At 38.4% G+C, this 19873-nt stretch overlaps 1 protein-coding gene and 1 pseudogene across 2 annotated transcripts in view; both read left to right on the top strand.

Moving 5' to 3' along the window:
• The window catches only part of PPM1E (protein phosphatase, Mg2+/Mn2+ dependent 1E), a 169226-nt gene that overhangs the window by 8269 nt on the left and 141084 nt on the right, over nucleotides 1-19873 (top strand). The window lies entirely within an intron of this gene.
• Nucleotides 6030-6654, top strand: LOC309793839 (synaptosomal-associated protein 23-like; annotated as a pseudogene). Its single transcript has one exon. The product of its transcript is annotated as a synaptosomal-associated protein 23-like (transcript).

The following is a 19873-nucleotide window of genomic DNA, read 5'->3' as shown; positions in this document are numbered from 1 at the left end:
TGGTATTCTCTGCTTTACAAATAATTATACAGTTTGGACATGTCTCCTTGTGTATGTGTTCATAGACTCCTTGAGTATACACCTAGAAATGGAATTGTCAGATTGAAGTTACATACACTTTTACTTTGTTAGATATTGACAGATAACTTTGTCCAATAGCACTGTATGAGAGGTCTGGTTTCTCCATGTTCTCACTAATATTTGAATTTCAGTACTGCTTGTCTTGTATTTCTACACAGCTATGTGCCATTAATGCCACTGAACTCTGTTGGAAAGAGGAGAATACTTATAGGTGACTGGTCTTGGTTTAGGGCATTTTGGAGGAGGACACTTGCCTAAAAGTCTAGACCAGTGCTGTCCAATAGAAACATAATTGAGCCACATATATGATTTAAAATTTTCTATTAACCACATTTTAAAAATGGAAAGTGAATTTAGTTTAATAATTTATTTTATTTAACCCAGTATATCTAAATATGCTATCATTTAAACATGTGATCAGTATTAAAATAGTATTGAGATATTTTTCATTTTTTATAGCAAGTTTTCAAAATCCTGTTTGTATCTTACACTTAAAGCACATCTCAATTGGAATATCACATTTAAAATATTTAGTAGCCACTTGGGCCTAGTGGCTACCATATTGAATGGCACAGGTTTAGATTTAATAACAAAAACTTTAATTCTGTAACACATATATGACATTTAATTTCAAAGTCATATTCATTTATTTAATATTTACTTATTTATTTGGTTGCCCCGGGTCTTAGTTGCGGCAGGCAGCCTCCTTAGTTGCAGCTCCAGGGCTCCTTAGTTGCAGCTCACTGGCTACTTAGTTGAGGCATGCAAATCTTAGTTGTGTCATGCATGTGAGATCTAGTTCCCTGACCAAGGATTGAACCCAGGCCTCCTGCATTGGGGGCGTGGAGTCTTATTCACTGTGCCACCAGGGAAGTCCCTCAAACTCATATTTAAATGGATGCTCACTCCAATCACCAAATTCATATTTATCTAGCCTTTGGAGAAATAGCAAGCTGAATTTGTTTTTCCTAGATTTCTTTCTATGACTAGACACACTATACACACACACACACACACACACACACACACACATAAGATCTTTTATTTATTTATTTTGGCCATGCTGTACGGCATGCAGAGTCTTAGTTTTGTGACCAGGGGTCGAACCCATGCCTCCTGCAGTGGAAATGCAGAGTCCTAATAACCACTGGACTGCCAGGGAAGTCCGGAGAATAATATGATTTAGATTTAGATTATCGAATTGTTAATTTCTCCTCACATAGTTTATAGTGTGGTAGTTTTCTATTGCTGTGTAACATGCTACTGAAACTTAGTGGCTTAAAACAACATCCATTTATTATCTTACAGTTTTGTAGGTCAGAAGTCTGTTAATGTTCAGCTGGGTTCTCTGCTTAAGGTCTCGAGTCAAGGCTGAAGTCAAAGTGTTGGCCAGGCTGGACTCTTATCTAGAGGCTCAGGGGAAGACTCCACTTCCCAGCCCATTCAGGTTGTTAACAGTCTAGATCTTTGTTACAGATCTGAGGTTCCCATTTCCTTGATGGCTGTGGGGTGGTGATGAGGTGGGCTGATTATCTACTGATAGAAACCACCCACTTCCCTTCTCATATGGCCCTCTCTGTCTTCATACCAGCAGTGGCACATGCTTCCTCATGCTTCAGTCTCTCTGGCTTCCCCTGCTATCAGTCAGAGAAAGCTCTATGCTCGAAAGGGCTCATGTGATTAGATCGGGTCCACCAAGGTAATCTCCCTGTCTTAAGATCAACTTGCCATATAGTATAACACAATCACAGGAGTGATATCAAATTAGTATTCACAGATTTTAGTGAGCATCTTTGGGAGACCATGTTAGTAATTCTTTGTGCTACAGTAGAGAAGGAAGATGGAAGAACATTTTAATTATTTTGTTTAGAGGTCTTTTAATTTCACTTCTAAATGAAAGAAAAATACTTTTCCCATTTCTTTTTGTCTCTGCTCCCACCAGTGTGGTCCAAGCTTCCATCACTTCTTGGCTGGCTGTAGCAGTACTCCTGACTGCTGTTGCTTGTTCCACGTTTCCCTCCCTTCAGTCAGTTTTCCGTATAACAGTCATCTGCGTCTCACCTTGCTCAGCCACTATGCTTTAGTCACAGTGGTCTTGATTTAGTTCCCAGAAACGGCCATGCTCTGTGCTGCCTCAGGGACTCTGTAGTTTTGTTTTCTTTGCCCAAGCATCTTGCCCCCTTCTCCACAACTGTCCAACTCAACCATTAGGTCTTATCTTAAATATCTCTTCCTCATAGAGGTGTTTCTTTACCTATGGTCTAAATTAAGTCTTGGTTTTTGGTTTCCATGGTATCCTTTACTTTTTCTCTATATCCACGTATCATAATTTATACATATATGTATTCATGTGTTAGTTATTTGATGTCTCTGTCCCACACCGAGGGCAACAGATAAAGAATGTTTTGTTAACCTTTGTGTATCCAGCACCTAGTACAGGTCCTGGCACATAGTAGGCACTTATTAAATATTTATTGAATAAATGAATGAATCTTCAACTTTTTCCCTGCTCGGTCCAGGTTGTTTCCTTTCTAGATTTTTATAGGCCTATTCTCATTACCTTCTTTCTCTTTGTTATTATTTCCTTCCTTTGCTCTACTTGGAATGGTGGAGGAACGTGGCTTCCTGTTTTATGTTATTGTTAGTATGTGTTAACATTTTCAACTAGCGGCAGAAATATGTTTGCAGTTTTTGTTTGTTTGTTTGTTTGTTTTGCGGTACGCGGGCCTCTCACTGTTGTGGCCTCTCCCGTTGCGGAGCACAGGCTCCGGACGCGCAGGCTCAGCGGCCATGGCTCACGGGCCCAGCCGCTCCGCGGCATGTGGGATCTTCCCGGACCGGGGCTCGAACACATGTACTACATCGGCAGGCGGACTCTCAACCACTGTGCCACCAGGGAAGCCCTGCAGTTTTTATTACTGATTAATACTCCACAATTTTGTAAATGAGAATTTTTGTGGACTTAGAAGAGTAGTCTTATGTAAATTCTTTGAGAATATTGTGAACAATGACAATTTTGAAGCATGATAATACTTTGTAGAGAGTAATGAGCTAGTTAAAAGGTTGAGAGTATTCTTAATTCCTTGTGTGTATTTTCACTTAAGATTTTACCTTCTGGTGTATAGCTCGGAGGAAGACCAGTCCATTACTTCCTATTTTAGTTTAAGTCATCAAAGAAAAAGAACCAAAAGACTTTAACACAACACTGTAAATCAACTATACTTCAATAAATTAAAAAAAAAAGAACCAAAAGACTAATCTGCTGGGTTAGAAATAGCAAAGATAAGTTTTTTCCTGGTGACTTGATTTCATAATGAATTATAAGATTCCTACAAAAACATTACAGTTTTTGTCTTTTATAGATTTGAAGCATTTGACCTACTTCTGCCACAAGGCACAGCCTCTGATCTTTGATATTTATTCACATTTTTCTAGTTTGTGAATCTAAAAACAAAAGCTAAAATAAAAACCGGTTTTTAATAAGCTTGTTTCTTGAGAAGTATATTGTGCTACAGCCAGTTTTCACATTTGCATATAAAAATAAGCAACAAAAATGTAATGCTTTTAAGTTGATATATATTATTTATAAAATTGTCTTTGAAGTGTGTGATATATAAAATTCTTTCTTAGGCTAAAACTCTAGAGGGCAAGACTCATGCTCTAAACATGTTCTTCATTGAACCTAACAAGTTATCACATAAGTATGAGAGGTGATAGTCATTAAATCAGGCTATCACTGCTTTTGCAATAGGAATGACCTCTGAAGTGTTGGAATTTGATTTCTGGCAACACTGAATATTTATTAGGTCATATAGACTTGGTTTAGGCAGCTTATAAATAATCTCATTTATTACTTAGAAGGAGACATATTATTCACAGTCTACTTATACAATCAGAGGAACATAAATATTTTCAGTTTTTCAAGGTCATATGGAAAGTTAACTGTGCATCTAAAAATAATTTTCAGTCTTTTAAGGCAGATAAATACAACTTTGCATTTAAATGCCCTTTACCAGGGTAGTCTCTAATCATAAATATCTTTCTATAAGACTTAGTCAGCAGTGTGAATCAGAGGTTTACACCTCTGCCCCTGAAATAATAATTGTAGAGCTAGCAGTAGTAAGCTGCTCCTGTTTCTGTTGTTGCTACGACATTTATTGAGAGCTTGCTCAGGCACTGTTTTATATTTAATACCTCAGTTAATCCTTGAGAAAACTGTTTGATGTTAGGTTCTATTATTAGCCCATTTTGCAGATGTGAAGGCCAAGGCACAGAAAGTTTAAAGAACTCAAGTTTCTGCCATCGGTGGTGTCACTAGGACATGAACCCAGGCAGACTGATTCCAGGGGTTATAGCTATAAAGTTCATTTTATAATTTTCATGCTATGTTAGAAACATGTTTCTATAGGGAAAAATCACAGTGAAGATGCAATTCAATTGTTTGAATTTTGAGCACTGCCATTTCTGAGTTTAGGCTCTTATTCCTTTCCGTGATTACTTTGGTAGCCTCCTAACTAATGTGCCTGCCGTTAGTCTCTTTTCCCTCTAATCTAGGCTCCCTGGGTTTTCTGACATAATTGAATTTTCTCTAAAGATATCAAATTATTTCTTGCCTCTCTGCCTTTGTAGATGCTGTTTCTTCCTCATGGAGCATCACTTTCTTGGCTAACTGTAGCTAACCTACCTTTTGAGGGAGAGAGGGTGGTTGGATTTTTACTATCTTCAACCATAAAATGCTATATTATTAACTATAAATAAAGAACATGCTAAGTTTTTTTTTTTTTTTTTTTTTTGCGGTACGCGGGCCTCTCTCTGTTGTGGCCTCTCCCGTTGCGGAGCACAGGCTCCGGACGCGCAGGCTCAGCGGCCATGGCTCACGGGCCCAGCCGCTCCACGGCATGTGGGATCCTCCCAGACCGGGGCACGAACCCGCGTCCCCCGCATCGGCAGGCGGACTCCCAACCACTGCGCCACCAGGGAAGCCCCATGCTAAGGTTTTTGCATCAAATATTTTTCTAAACTCTGGCCTCTAATGAAAGACAAGGAAAAACTAAAAATTCATGCTGCTTACTAAAAACACAATTGAAATCCAGAAATTCTTTAAACAGTAAACTGACAGAAAGTTCACAACTTGGTATATAGCTCATAAGGTGGCTGGAGATTATTTTTTTCCGTTTTGTACTTGACTAATCCTGCAATCTATTTCAGTTTTTTAACTTCGGTATTAATTGTTGAAGTAGCCAAAGGCACCTATTTTCTATAGAGTTTTAATGCCTAATATAATAGCCATCTACTCAACGCAGTGTTTCTTGGAAAGAAATCCTTAAAAATTTTTTTAAATTAAGTATAAAAAGAAGTATTCTTTTGTTCAATTAGTTTGCAATCTATATTAATGTCATATATTCAGTATGTTATCTTTTAGAAGCCAGTAAAATACATACTGGTCATTAATAAGCAGTGGATTATAGATTAATATAAAGCAGTGATCACTTATATTCTAGAAGTGTATTCCCATCATTGGGTCCTTATGCTGTAACATAGTTTTGGAATCATTATCATTGTAAAATCATTATTTCTTTGCATAATGCACTCAAGAATGGCTCAAAATAAAGACTGTCCTTTAGTCAGAATTCCATTTTATATATTAAAATATCCAGTTTATGTTCAATATATACATGATATTAAAGTAAACCTATCCTTGACTATCAAGGAGAGGAGGAGGAAAAAGGACAAGTGATATCACCTTCTAATGTAGGTCTGTAAAAATATATTGAAGAAGTGCACAGGTGCGCAGGTCCGGCGAGCGCAGGCGCAAAAAGGGCGCAGCTGGAGCGCAGCTGGGTGTCTGGCTTGCGGGTGTCCGAGCGCCGCGGCCGGAGAGGAGTGGCCGGAACTGCTTGAATATCCACATTTCAGTTTCTGCACCTATCAAGAGTTTTTAATTCATCATGGATTATCTGTTAGCAGAAGAAATTCAGCTGAGGGCTAACCAGGTTACTGATGAGTCTCTGGAAAGTACAAGGAGAATCCTGGGTTTAGCCACTGAGTCTCAGGATGCAGGTATCAAGACTATCACTATGCCGGATGAACAAGGGGAACAACTAAAACGCATAGAAGAAGTCATGGACCAAATAAAGACATGAGAGAAGCAGAGAAGACTTTAACAGAACTGAACAAGTGCTGTGGCTTTTGTGTATGCCCATGTAATAGGACAAAGAACTTTGAGTCTAGTAAAGCCTATAAGGCAACATGAGGAGACGTTGGAGACAACTCTACTAGCAATGTAGTATCTAAGAAGCCAGGCCGAGTGACAAATGGTCAGCCTCAGCAAGCAACCACAGCAGCAGCCAGCGGCTGGTACATTAAATGTATAACAAATGATGCCAGGGAAGACGAAGTAGAAGAGAACCCGACGCAAGTGGGCAGTATCCTAGGAAATCTAAAAAACATGGCCCTGGACATAGGCAATGAGATTGAGGCTCAAAATCGACAAATAGAACGGATCACAGAAAAGGCTGACACCAACAAAGATCGTATTGACAATGCCCATGCCAGAGCAAAGAAACTCATTGACGGCTAAAGCTACTGCTGTACTTCTTTATCACTTATTCATCTCCCTAGCTCCTCCTTCAAAGCCATTACCTTTCCAGAGTTTGAAATTTTGGTTCCACACTCTTCTCATCGGGAGATGATGTGGAAGAAGATCTAGGAGTAACAGCCCCCCTATTCTTTTATTTTCTCTTTTTCCCTTGAGGGTAGACTGCTGCTTAGTTTTCCTCCTAGTATTTTCTTTCTCGGTCCATGCTCTTAGGTTGGTTTTCTTACATCATATATAGTGTTACTTTTCATTCTCTCCATTTACTTAGCAGGTTCTCCTGCTTTCAAAATTTGGAAGCATTGCCAGAGGCAGTCATGTAAAAGGCAGTGGGGGCAGGCACAAGGAGGAAAGGCAAGAGATAAGAAGTTGTTACCTCAGTAAAACCTGCAGACCCTAAAGCCAAAAGTTGCATAACCACAGTGAAGATCTAGTTGGGTTTAATTTCTATTTAAGTTGCAGTTATTGCCAATTTAGGCCAATGCTTGGTTTTGGAGCCTGCATATACAATGTTTTTGTTATGCATCACAACTTTGCAACCTCTGCTTCAGAAAAGAATAGAATGAGTTTTCTTAAAGTGAGCTTAATTTCTGAACTCCTGGTGATTCATCTATGTACATAGATTCTATGATCCCATTTCATATTGCACCATATAGGAACACATGGTATAAATGAATGGCTTTTTATTTTCATATTATTAATAGTATCATGGTCCCATTACAGGCCTATTAACCTCATAAATTTGTCATTAGTCTTTGAAGAAAAAATATGTGAATATGTATATATAATATGAGAATTTCTCTCTACAGCAGGGCTTAAAATTTTTGGGAAAAGTTTGACAAAGTATATCACGGGAATTCAGATTTACCTCAATGCCAAGAATTATGTTTGGATAGGAAAAAAGAAACTTGTTTTGATCTCAGGTAGAAAATAGTTAGATTGCTTTGAGTTTTATGTAGCTTTAAACTATTTTTAAAACTAGAATTTATTCTGTTTAACTAAAAATGATTCAGAAAATTATGTCTTTGGTTTACTTATTGATGATTGCACTGTGATTCTCTTAGCCTTTTGTATTCAACTTCCAGAATCACATTTGTTTAGATCCTGAACAGTGTTATAAGAATCTGATTGGTATTTGTCACCTTTATTTAAAAACTAGCTTCTGCACACTTCAAAACTATTAATGTCAATTGGTTTGACCAATAACCACTGTTTGATCCTTACAATTAAATTTTGTAACTAAAAAAATATATATATATGTATAAGATCAAAATACATTGAAAATCAAGTATAAAATAAAAGCATTCTCTCAGAATGAGGCCTTATAAATACTCAAACCAATTAAACATTACAGTGGAAAAGTTCATTAAATATTACATTAAGTAATTAGTAATTTTTATATTCCTACATAGGTCAAAATTACCAAACATGAAACTGAATTTCTTCTCATTTCCCCAAGGATTATGAAAGAGATTTTAATTAAGCTTTGCTATGTTAAGAATTTCCTTGATTTTAGAAAGCTGTTTGTATGTTACTACAGCTTTTCTAAGTGACTGTCTACATAAAGATAACCTTATGTGTGGCTTGGTAATTTTGTGGTTAATGTATACCATGAAAAAGTTATTATAGGAATTCAATTCATGAAGCATATATGATCAGCTATGTTCAAGCAAGATATTGAATCATTTGGTATTTTGTAATATGTATAATTAGTAGTAAATCCTAAAAAGAATATGATTAAAGACAGTGTCCTTTCTTGAAAGTAATGTTAATGACTTTTTTTTCTTTACTTATTCACTTGTTTTTCACCTCATTATAGAAAAGATTTCAAGTGGCAAATTAATTTTACTATAATGGGAGTAATTATCTAGTCATCAATAAAAGTTAAGTATCTACCATATGCTAAGCATTGTGCTAAATGCTGCTTATACAGAAATAAAATACATGTTCTTTTCCTCAAGAAGTGTGCTGTTTAGAGAAAAAGTCAGACAAGTTAACCAGCAAGTACAGTACAATGTGAGTACAATAAAAATTATTATTAACTCTGTTATGTAGGAGGTGATATACTAAGCGCATTACATTGTTATTCTCTTTTTAAATCAGGAAATTAATATTTAGCAACATTAGTTAACTCATCTAAGGTCACATAGTAAGTGGTTGAATCAGAATTTGAACTCAGATGTGTCTGACTCCAAAGCTCTTTATCTTGCTGCCTCTCTATACTGGTAAGAGTTAAGACAGAGTGATGCAGAGGATTTATGGGGACCGTAAGGTGCGTGTGCCAGTGTAGGCTATTAGGTTCTGGAAGAGAATGCTTAAACTGAGTTTAGAAGACTAAATAGGAATTAGCCAAGAGGAAGAGGGAGCTGAAAAGCATTCCAACAGAGATACTAACTTGTGCAAAGGCATAGAGATGAGAAGGCGTAGCCCATTTGGGGCTTGTAAGCCCTTATTTCTCTGAATAAAGGAGAGTAAACCTGCAAGAAAACCTGGAGAAATAACCCCCAAATCATTCACTAATTCATTTATTCAGTCAGTATTGGGCACTGTAGACTTATTCACTGCATCTCTGGGATGATATTGGAATTTTTAAAACTACAAGTCATAGAAATGACACTAATGTTAACAAAATGCCACATAATCAGGAAAGAGAAGAACGTTATGCTCTTCTGTCCTCTGATTTGTTTTATTTGGCTTTTAGAGCAATGGCTTCTAAACTGTAAAATCTGTCTCTCTCTCTCTCTCTCTCTCTCTCTCTCTCTCTCTCTCTTTTCTGATCATTTCTCTCATCATACTACCTGATGCCAAACTGTGTGGAGATTTTAGAACTGAAGACTGCCTAAAGTGTTCTCAATTCAACTATGCTAAATTCTATTTACTTCCTAAAGATTTAAGAAAGGCTAAGTGTGTTTCTCTGTATCAGTGTCCCCTGTATGACCTTATCTTTCAGGGGATAAATGTACTGAAAGTACTAAAACAGATCCTTTCAAGGACATGTTTGGAGAGATAGACTCACATCAAGCTGCTAGATGGATATACAGGACAATGCAAGACCATGACCCAGATATAAATCAACATATAAAATCTAGGAGGTAGGGAATGGTTTTTCTGAGTTTGAAGGAGTGATGTTTATCATTAGACACATTTATCATTCAGTGATACGATTATTAGTTTGTTTTCTCCATCTTTACAATCCAAAGAGACAGTCTTCAACATTCATTTCAAATGCTGTCTTCTAGTAGAAGACAGCTGGAAGTAATTATTCCCTCTCCTGAACTTCCCAGCATTTTATCTGTATCTTTTTAAAATACATCCAATAATTCCTTCCTTTTTATAATGTCATTTATATGCATGTCTCATCTCCTCTTTTAAACTGTACGTACCTTCATGTTTGATCCCCAGCACTAAGCATTGTACGTGTAAGGCATTGAGCTAATATTTAATGAATTAAAGCATAGCATCCCTATCATAAACTAAACCATTAGGGTAGGGTTTCTTGAAGTGCTGGACGTGAATTACTTACTTCAGGATCACCTGGAATGTGCTGTTCAAAGTGCAAGTTCCTGTGCTTCTGCCCACACCTACTGAATGAGAATTTCTGTGGTTTCCAGTAATCTTGTTTTGAGTAAAAACACTAGATAATTATGATGTACACTAAAGTTTGAGAACCCACTGCCTTAGGGAGAATGCAAGAATCCAAATTAAAATTGAATTTACATTGAATTGCAGATGTGCTTAATGCTAAAAATAATAAAGTATAAACCATAATGGAAAAGAACATGTAAAAAGAATGTATATATGTGTATAACTGAGTCACCTTGCTATACAGCAGAGATTGGCCCAACATTGTAAACCAACTATACTTCAATTAAAAAAATAATAATAATAAAGTAGCGAGACTTCCCTGGTGGCGCAGTGGTTAAGAATCCGCCTGTCAATGCAGGAGACACGGGTTTGATCCCTGGTCCAGGAAGATCCCACATGGCGCAGAGGAACTAAGCCTGTGCACCACAACTACTGAGCCTGTGCTCTAGAGCCCAGCCCACGAACCACAGCTACTGAAGCCCGCATGCCTAGAGCCCGTGCTCCGCAACAAGAGAAGCCACCGCAATGAGAAGCCCGCGCACCACAACGAAGAGTAGCCCCCCGCTTGCTGCAACTAGAGAATGCCCGCGTGCAGCAAAGAAGACCCAACGCAGCCAATAAATAAATAAATAAATTTATATTAAAAAACGGTCGCATTTTGTACATAGCATATAAGATGAAAATATAAGAAGAAAGAAATGAACAGGAAGATATTTTCAGTGAAGTTTTTCTGTATGTCAGGGAAGATCAATGTTCAATATTCTGGAACTTTAGTCTTAAAAAACATATTTAGGGCTTCCCTGGTGGCGCAGTGGTTGAGAGTCCCCCTGCCGATGCAGGGGACACGGGTTCGTGCCCCAGTCCGGGAAGATCCCACATGCCGCAGAGCGGCTGGGCCCGTGAGCCATGCCTGCTGGGCCTGTGCATCCGGAGCCTGTGCTCCGCAACGGGAGACGCCACAACAGTGAGAGGCCCGCATACCACACACACACACACAAAAGCATATTTAGATGTAAATAATTTAGAATATTGATGACCATTTTCTTTGAATGCATTTGAAGTAAAACACCATGGTTTTATAACTAAAGACTAAGAAAAGATGCTTTGAACATTCTTATTGGCACATTCTTGTATTCCTGTATGCATAGATGTCTTTTAAGGCATGATTTCCTATAATATAGTTTGTGACTCATAGTTTTATTGTAAGAAATAGTGTGGTTTAGATACCATTTAACAATATATGCTTTTCCTTATCTTTAACAACACACTGTAGTTTAGATTTACTTGTCTGTGAATGTTTTTATCTGTGATTTTTAAAAATATGAAATTGTTGATAGAATGTCAACTATCTTGACATATGTATTGTTTAAATTGATAAGGGCTAGGATAAGCTGTAGCAAGCAACTCCAGTATAGATCTTCATCATCCAGGTAGTTCTTTTATTTCTAAAATATAAATTGTTGGGCTTCCCTGGTGGCGTAGTGGTTAAGAATCCAATCCGCCTGCCAGTGCAGGGGACACGGGTTCAATCCCTAGTCTGGGAAGATCCCACGTGCCGTGGAGCAGCTAAGCCCACACGCCACAACTACTGAGCCTGCACTCTAGGGCCTGCGAGCCACAACTACTGAAGCCTGTGTGCCTAGAGCCTGTGCTTTGCAACAAGGGAAGCCACCACAATGAGATGCCTGAGCACCTCAACAAAGAGTAGCTCCCGCTCGTCACAACTAGAGAAAGCCCACGCGCGGCAACGAAGACCCAACACAGCCAAAAATAAATTTAAAAAATTAAAATATAAATTGTTTTATAAACTTAAGCTGTTCTTATAATAGTAATAAAGATAAGAAGTCTTTTAAAAGTGCTTATAATGTAGAGAACTGGTCCAGGTACTATGTATATATTAGTTCATTTAATTCTCACAGCAACCAAATGAAGTAGGCAGTGTTATCAACCACACTTTGCAGGTAAGGAAGCTAAGGTATTGAGAAAGAAATTTGTCCAAGTTCACATAGCTGATAAGTGGCTAGGATATGAACCCCTACAGAGTAGCTTCAGAGTCAGCACTCTTAACCACTCTGCAATAATGTTATTATTTTTTTTAACTAGCACATAACTTGACTTTGTCTTAGTCACTATCAGGAGCATTTTCCAGCAATAGTAATAATAATTGGCAAATGTTTCCAAGTAAAAATTTTAAACAAATTCAGCGTATATCTAAACATCATCTTTTTTGAATGGTCTTAATGCTATTCTTACTTTTACTGATTTTACGTAGTAATATCAAGATTTCTTACTTAAAATTAGTTGGCTGTCAAAAGATTGTTTTGGCAATCTGATTGACACAAGTGAAAGTCCAGTAAGTTTATTTTATTTTTTTAATTTGATTTATTTTTAAAATTTAATTTATTTTTTGGCTACGTTGGGTCTTCATTGCTGTGCATGGGCTTTCTCTATTTGTGGCAAGCAGGGGCTACTCTTTGTTGCAGTGCGCAGGCTTCTTATTAAGGTGGCTTCCCTTGTTGCAGAGCACGGGCTCTAGGCGCGTGGGCTTCAGTAGTTGCAGCATGTGGGCTCAGTAGTTGTGGCACGCGGGCCCTAGAGTGCAGGCTCAGTAGTTGTGGCACACGGGCTTAGTTGCTCCGTGGCATGTGGGATCTTCCTGGACCAGGGGTTGAACCCGTGTCCCCTGCAGTGGCAGGTGGTTTCTTAACCACTGCACCAAAAGGGAAGTCCCAGGTCCAGTAATTTTAATTTTCAGAAGCTATTGGAACACTTAACAGATTTTTTTTAGCTATATTTATTTATTTATTTTTGGCTGCTTTGGGTCTTCGTTGCTGCGCATTGGCTTTCTTTAGTTGCGGCGAGTGGGGGCTACTCTTCATTGTGGTGTGCGGGCTTCTCATCATGGTGACTTCTCGTTGTGGAGCATGGGCTCTAGGCACGTGGGCTTCAGCAGTTGTGGCACGCAGGCTCAGTAGTTGTGGCTTGCGGGCTGTAGAGCGCAGGCTCAGTAGTTGTGGCGCATGGGCTTAGTTGCTCCACGGCATGTGGGATCTTCCTGGACCAGGGCTCAAACCTGTGCCCCCTGCATTGGCAGGTGGGTTCTTAAAAGCCACTGCACCACCAGGGAAGCTCCACTTAACAGATTTTTAGAAAATAAAAAGGCTAGATAAATTTTCATACTGATCATTTTTTAAAATTATATATAAAAGATGTTTAGTAATATATATTCTTTTTGATAAAGCACTGAAGTTTTTATCTACAAAAAGTACATTTTTTTAAAATTTATTTTTTTGGCCATCCTGCCGCAAGCCATGTGGGATCTTATCAATAGTTCCCCAACCAGGGATTGAAACCGCGCCCCTGGCATTGGAAGCATGGAGTCTTAACCACTGGACCGCCAGGGAATTCCCCAAAAGTACATTTTTTTAATTGGTGTTTCTGTGGTACACATGAAAATATTTGTCCTTGGTCTATGTCATTTCCTCATTTTTAATTCTACAAATTGGTCATTTTAGGTGTCATTAATTGTTTTGTTTCAGTAAATAAATACTGAAGGTGATTTAACCACCTTGTAAAAATAGCTAACTTATGAATGCTATATACTAGGCTGTGTTTTAATATGTTAATTGTTTTTAAAATAATCTGTCCCATCAAAACACTAACTTGTTTAAAAAGTTCAGTTTTAAAATATCACCAACCTCTGTTATAAACAGGACAGCTCAGAAGAAGAGGAGACGTAAATTAGAGAAACCCAGAATGGAAAATAAAGAAGAGAGATTATTTTACCCTTAGAATAAAGGGTTCCACAATGAGGAGGTGGGCTCTAAGAATCTTGAATAAGAAGATCATAGGTATGCCCAATTAAGTGGCTCTTAATAGCATTATTTTTATTTTTTCAATGCAGATTTACAATCTAGTAAACTGAAAAGCAGATGAACATTGAATTTTCTGTGGAATTCTTAAGGAAGGGTCACTTTTATATGGGAAAATATATTTCTTGTACTTCTAATCTTTTGATCTATATTTTGTCATTTTGTTAATGGTGGAAAGAGAATATCATTTTTTATGAACAAAATATTTTTTTCTAAGTTTGAAACCAGTATGAACCTTGCTGTAAATATTTAAGTTTTTAAAAATATAAATTAAATATTTGATTGTGCTACTAAACATATCATTTTACCTGATGGCTAGGAGGAGTCAAACATAGTCAAGAGGGGTACCTAATGAGTACCTTTAGAGAGTACATAAAGCATTTAATAACTGTAGGAAGAATGGTCGTGTCTTATTTCTCAAATAAATAGAATTTTAATTTACTTATACAAGAAAGTTATTCTGTATTTACTTATTTTATGTAGAGTTTTCTACTAGAATATAAGCTCCCTGAAGGCAGGGACTCTGTTTTACTCACCATCCTATCCTCAATACCTAGAATACTGAATGCTTAGTACATAGTAGGTTTTCAGTAAGTACTTGATGAGTAAATGGAATAGATGTTTATACATGTTTTTTATTATGGTGAAATATACATAATAATTAACATGTTTTAAATGACATTTTTATATCTGGTTAGATAAAAGACATGCTCATTATAGAAATATTTGAAACTATTATGAAACAGAAAAGTTACTTGTAGTTTGCAACTTCAAATAGCTGTTCTTTAGGAATATTTTTCTCTAATTCTTTTTTATGCAGATATATTTATAACTAAATTGAGATCACACATACACATAATACATATAGTTTTGTGCCCTGCTTTTTTTTTTTTTTTTTTTTTTTTTTTTTTTTTTTTTGCGGTACGCGGGCCTCTCTCACTGCCGTGGCCTCTCCCGTTGCGGAGCACAGGCTCCGGACGCGCAGGCTCAGCAGCCATGGCTCACCGGCCCAGCCGCTCCGCGGCATGTGGGATCTTCCCGGACCGGGGCACGAACCCGTGTCCCCTGCATCGGCAGGCGGACTCTCAACCACTGCGCCACCAGGGAAGCCCCCGTGCCCTGCTTTTTTAATTTAATACTTTCAAGTGAGCATTTTTCTAAATCATTAACTATTACTTGAAAACATGTTAAAAGGTTGTTAAGGGTCTAAGTGCAGTTTTGCTCAAAATTCACAGTAATAAATACATTTTACTTTGTGATTAAGACTATACATAAACAGGGGCTTCCTTGGTGGCGCAGTGGTTGGGGGTCCGCCTGCCGATGCAGGGGACGCGGGTTCGTGCCCCGGTCCGGGAGGATCCCACGTGCCGCGGAGCGGCTGGGCCCGTGAGCCGTGGCTGCTGGGCCTGCGCGTCCGGAGCCTGTGCTCCGCAACGGGAGAGGCCGCGGCGGTGACAGGCCCGTGTACCGCAAAAAAAAAAAAAAAAAAAAAGACTATACATAAACATTTAATTGTATTAAAAATTGTAAAGTAGTAGTTATGAAGTGTGATGAATTCTGATTTTTCATATATATATATTTTTTCCGGTACGCGGGCCTCTCACTGTTGTGGCCTCTCCGTTGCGGAGCACAGGCTCCGGACGTTCAGGCTTATCGGCCACGGCTCACTGGCCCAGCCGGTCCGCGGCACGTGGGATCCTCCCGGACCGGGGCACGAACCCGTGTCCCCTGCATCGGCAGGCGGACTCTCAACCACTGCGCCACCAGGGAAGCCCCTCATATGTTGTTTTTTGAAATATGCTTGTCACATCCCTCCAAACTGATTTTGCATCTCAGTAATGGGTTGCAGCCTACAGTTGGAAAAGTACAGTTCTCTTGTATGAGAGTATTCTGTAATTCAGTTATGCCCCTTTTATTGGACAAATTTGGTTCTTTCCATTTTTTTGCCGGTAGGTATAAGTTCTTAAAAGTGTGTTTGAGCATATTTACCAAAGTAATTTATGCTGGTTATAATAAATTGTTGCTAAAGTGTTAAAATGTAAAAGTCTTCTTTATCAGTTTGATGTATATCCTTTCAGATTTTCTTTTTTTCATGTAAAGGTGAGATACACTGTCAAATTATTAAAACTATTTTTATGGCCCTCAGTAGAGTTTAGTAACTTGCCTTACATTGGTCCTGGGAATGGGCGTTTTGTAATTTTTGTTAATTTTTTCCTCCAGTTTTACTAGGATACAATTAACACATGATATTGTGTTATGCAAATTGTGCAAAGTGTAAAGTGACTTTCAGATTTTTCTATGCAGTCATTCACTATATCAATCTCTATACACACATTTTTTTCCTAAACAAAAATGCTGTTATTCTAACACCTTTTAAGTTTTTTAGTTAATGTATCATGGATATCTTTTCATATCAACGTGTAAAATCTTTATTTGCTGCCTAGTACTCCGTTATAGGTAGATCATATTCTAACCTTTCCATTGTTAATAAAGATTTGTGTTGTTTTTTTTTTTTTTGGCCGCACCACGCAGCTTGTGGAATCGTAGTTCCCCAACCAGGGATTGAACCCAGGGCCCCCAGCAGTGAAAGTGCAGAGTCCTAACCACTGGACTGCCAGGGAATTTCCAGTTTGTACTACCTTTAATAGTATATAAGGGAAAAAATTTCCCTGTAGTGTTAACATTGGATATTTTCAACCTCGATTTTTGCCAGTCTGATGAGCAAAAAAATCTCTTTTATAATTTGAATGTATTGGATTAGCATCTTTTCATATGCTTATTGGCGATTTATGTGTCTTCTACTAATGCTTGCTTATATCCTTTGTGGATTTTTCTATTTATTATTGATTTGTAGGAAATCTTTTTTTTTTTTTTTTTTTATGATCACAAGTTAATTTTATTTTTTTATTTTTATTTTTTTTTTAAATTTTTTGCCTTATAACAAATTTAATCAGTTATACATATACATATGTTTCCATATCCCCTCCCTTTTGCGTCTCCCTCCCACCCTCCCTATCCCACCCCTCCAGGCGGTCACAAAGCACCAAGCTGATCTCCCTGTGCTATGCGGTTGCTTCCCACTAGCTATCTACCTTACGTTTGGTAGTGTATATATGTCCATGCTGCTCTTTCACTTTGTCACAGCTTGCCCTTCCCCCTCCCCATATCCTCAAGTCCATTCTCTAGTAGGTCTGTGTCTTTATTCCTGTCTTACCCCTATGTTCTTCATGACATTTTTTTTCCTTAAATTCCATATATATGTGTTAGCATACAGTATTTGTCTTTCTCTTTCTGACTTACTTCACTCTGTATGACAGACTCTAGGTCTATCCACCTCATTACAAATAGCTCAGTTTCGTTTCTTTTTATGGCTGAGTAATATTCCATTGTATATATGTGCCACATCTTCTTTATCCATTCATCCGATGATGGACACTTAGGTTGTTTCCATCTCCGGGCTATTGTAAATAGGGCTGCTATGAACATTTTGGTACATGTCTCTTTTTGAATTATGGTTTTCTCGGGGTATATGCCCAGTAGTGGGATTGCTGGGTCATATGGTAGTTCTATTTGTAGTTTTTTAAGGAACCTCCATACCGTTCTCCATAGCGGCTGTACCAATTCACATTCCCACCAGCAGTGCAAGAGTGTTCCCTTTTTTCCACACCCTCTCCAGCATTTATTGTGTCTAGATTTTTTGATGATGGCCATTCTGACTGGTGTGAGATGATATCTCATTGTAGTTTTTTTTTTTTTTTTTTTTTTTTTTTTTTTTTTTGCGGTATGCAGGCCTCTCACTGTTGTGGCCTCTCCCGTTGCGGAGCACAGGCTCCGGATGTGCAGGCCCAGCGGCCATGGCTCACGGGCCCAGCCGCTCCGCGGCATATGGGATCCTCCCAGACCGGGGCACGAACCCGTATCCCCTGCATCGGCAGGCGGACTCTCAACCACTGCGCCACCAGGGAGGCCCATCATTGTAGTTTTGATTTGCATTTCTCTAATGAGTAAAGATGTTGAGCATCCTTTCATGTGTTTGTTGGCAGTCTGTATATCTTCTGTGGAGAAATGTCTGTTTAGGTCTTCTGCCCATTTTTGGATTGGGTTGTTTGTTTTTTTGTTATTGAGCTGCATGAGCTGTTTATAAATTTTGGAGATTAATCCTTTGTCAGTTGCTTCATTTGCAAATATTTTCTCCCATTCTGAGGGTTGTCTTTTGGTCTTGTTTATGGTTTCCTTTGCTGTGCAAAAGCTTTTAAGTTTCATTAGGTCCCATGTGTTTATTTTTGTCTTTATTTCCATTTCTCTAGGAGGTGGGTCAAAAAGGATCTTGCTGTGATTTATGTCATAGAGTGTTCTGCCTATGTTTTCCTCTAAGAGTTTGATAGTGTCTGGCCTTACATTTAGGTCTTTTTTTTTTTCTTTTTGCGGTATGCGGGCCTCTCACTGTTGTGGCCTCTCCCGTTGCGGAGCACAGGCTCCGGACGCGCCGGCCCAGCGGCCGTGGCTCACGGGCCCAGCCGCTCCGCGGCATATGGGATCCTCCCAGACCGGGGCACGAACCCGTATCCCCTGCATCGGCAGGCGGACTCCCAACCACTGCGCCACCAGGGAGGCCCACATTTAGGTCTTTAATCCATTTGGAGCTTATTTTTGTGTATGGTGTTAGGGAGTGATCTAATCTCATACTTTTACATATCCCTATCCAGTTTTCCCAGCACCACTTATTGAAGAGACTGTCCTTTCTCCACTGTACATTCCTGCCTCCTTTATCAAAGATAAGGTGACCATATGTCCATGGGTTTAACTCTGGGCTTTCTATCCTGTTCCATTGATCTATCTTTCTGTTTTTGTGCCAGTACCATACTGTCTTGATTACTGTAGCTTTGTAGTATAGTCTGAAGTCAGGGAGCCTGATTCCTCCAGCTCCATTTTTCGTTCTCAAGATTGCTTTGGCTATTCGGGGTCTTTTGTGTTTCCATACAAATTGTGAAATTTTTTGTTCTAGTTCTGTGAAAAATGCCAGTGGTAGTTTGATAGGGATTGCATTGAATCTGTAGATTGCTTTGGGTAGTAGAGTCATTTTCACAATGTTGATTCTTCCAATCCAAGAACATGGTATATCTCTCCATCTATTTGTATCATCTTTAATTTCTTTCATCAGTGTCTTATAATTTTCTGCATACAGGTCTTTTGTCTCCTTAGGTAGGTTTATTCCTAGATATTTTATTCTTTTTGTTGCAATGGTAAATGGGAGTGTTTCCTTGATTTCACTTTCAGATTTTTCATCATTAGTATATAGGAATGCCAGAGATTTCTGTGCATTAATTTTGTATCCTGCAACTTGACCAAATTCATTGATTAACTCTAGTAGTTTTCTGGTAGCATCTTTAGGATTCTCTATGTATAGTATCATGTCATCTGCAAACAGTGACAGCTTTACTTCTTCTTTTCCGATTTGGATTCCTTTTATTTCCTTTTCTTCTCTGATTGCTGTGGCTAAAACTTCCAAAACTATGTTGAATAAGAGTGGTGAGAGTGGGCAACCTTGTCTTGTTCCTGATCTTAGTGGAAATGGTTTCAGTTTTTCACCATTGAGGATGATGCTGGCTGTGGGTTTGTCATATATGGCCTTTATTATGTTGAGGAAAGTTCCCTCTATGCCTAATTTCTGCAGGGTTTTTATCATAAATGGGTGTTGAATTTTGTCGAAAGCTTTCTCTGCATCTATTGAGATGATCAT

The sequence above is a fragment of the Mesoplodon mirus genome (genome assembly GCF_964341445.2).
Source record: "Mesoplodon mirus genome assembly, chromosome: 18".
Classification (NCBI taxonomy): Eukaryota; Metazoa; Chordata; class Mammalia; order Artiodactyla; family Ziphiidae; genus Mesoplodon; species Mesoplodon mirus.
This window is presented reverse-complemented; position numbering and strand designations above follow the sequence as displayed.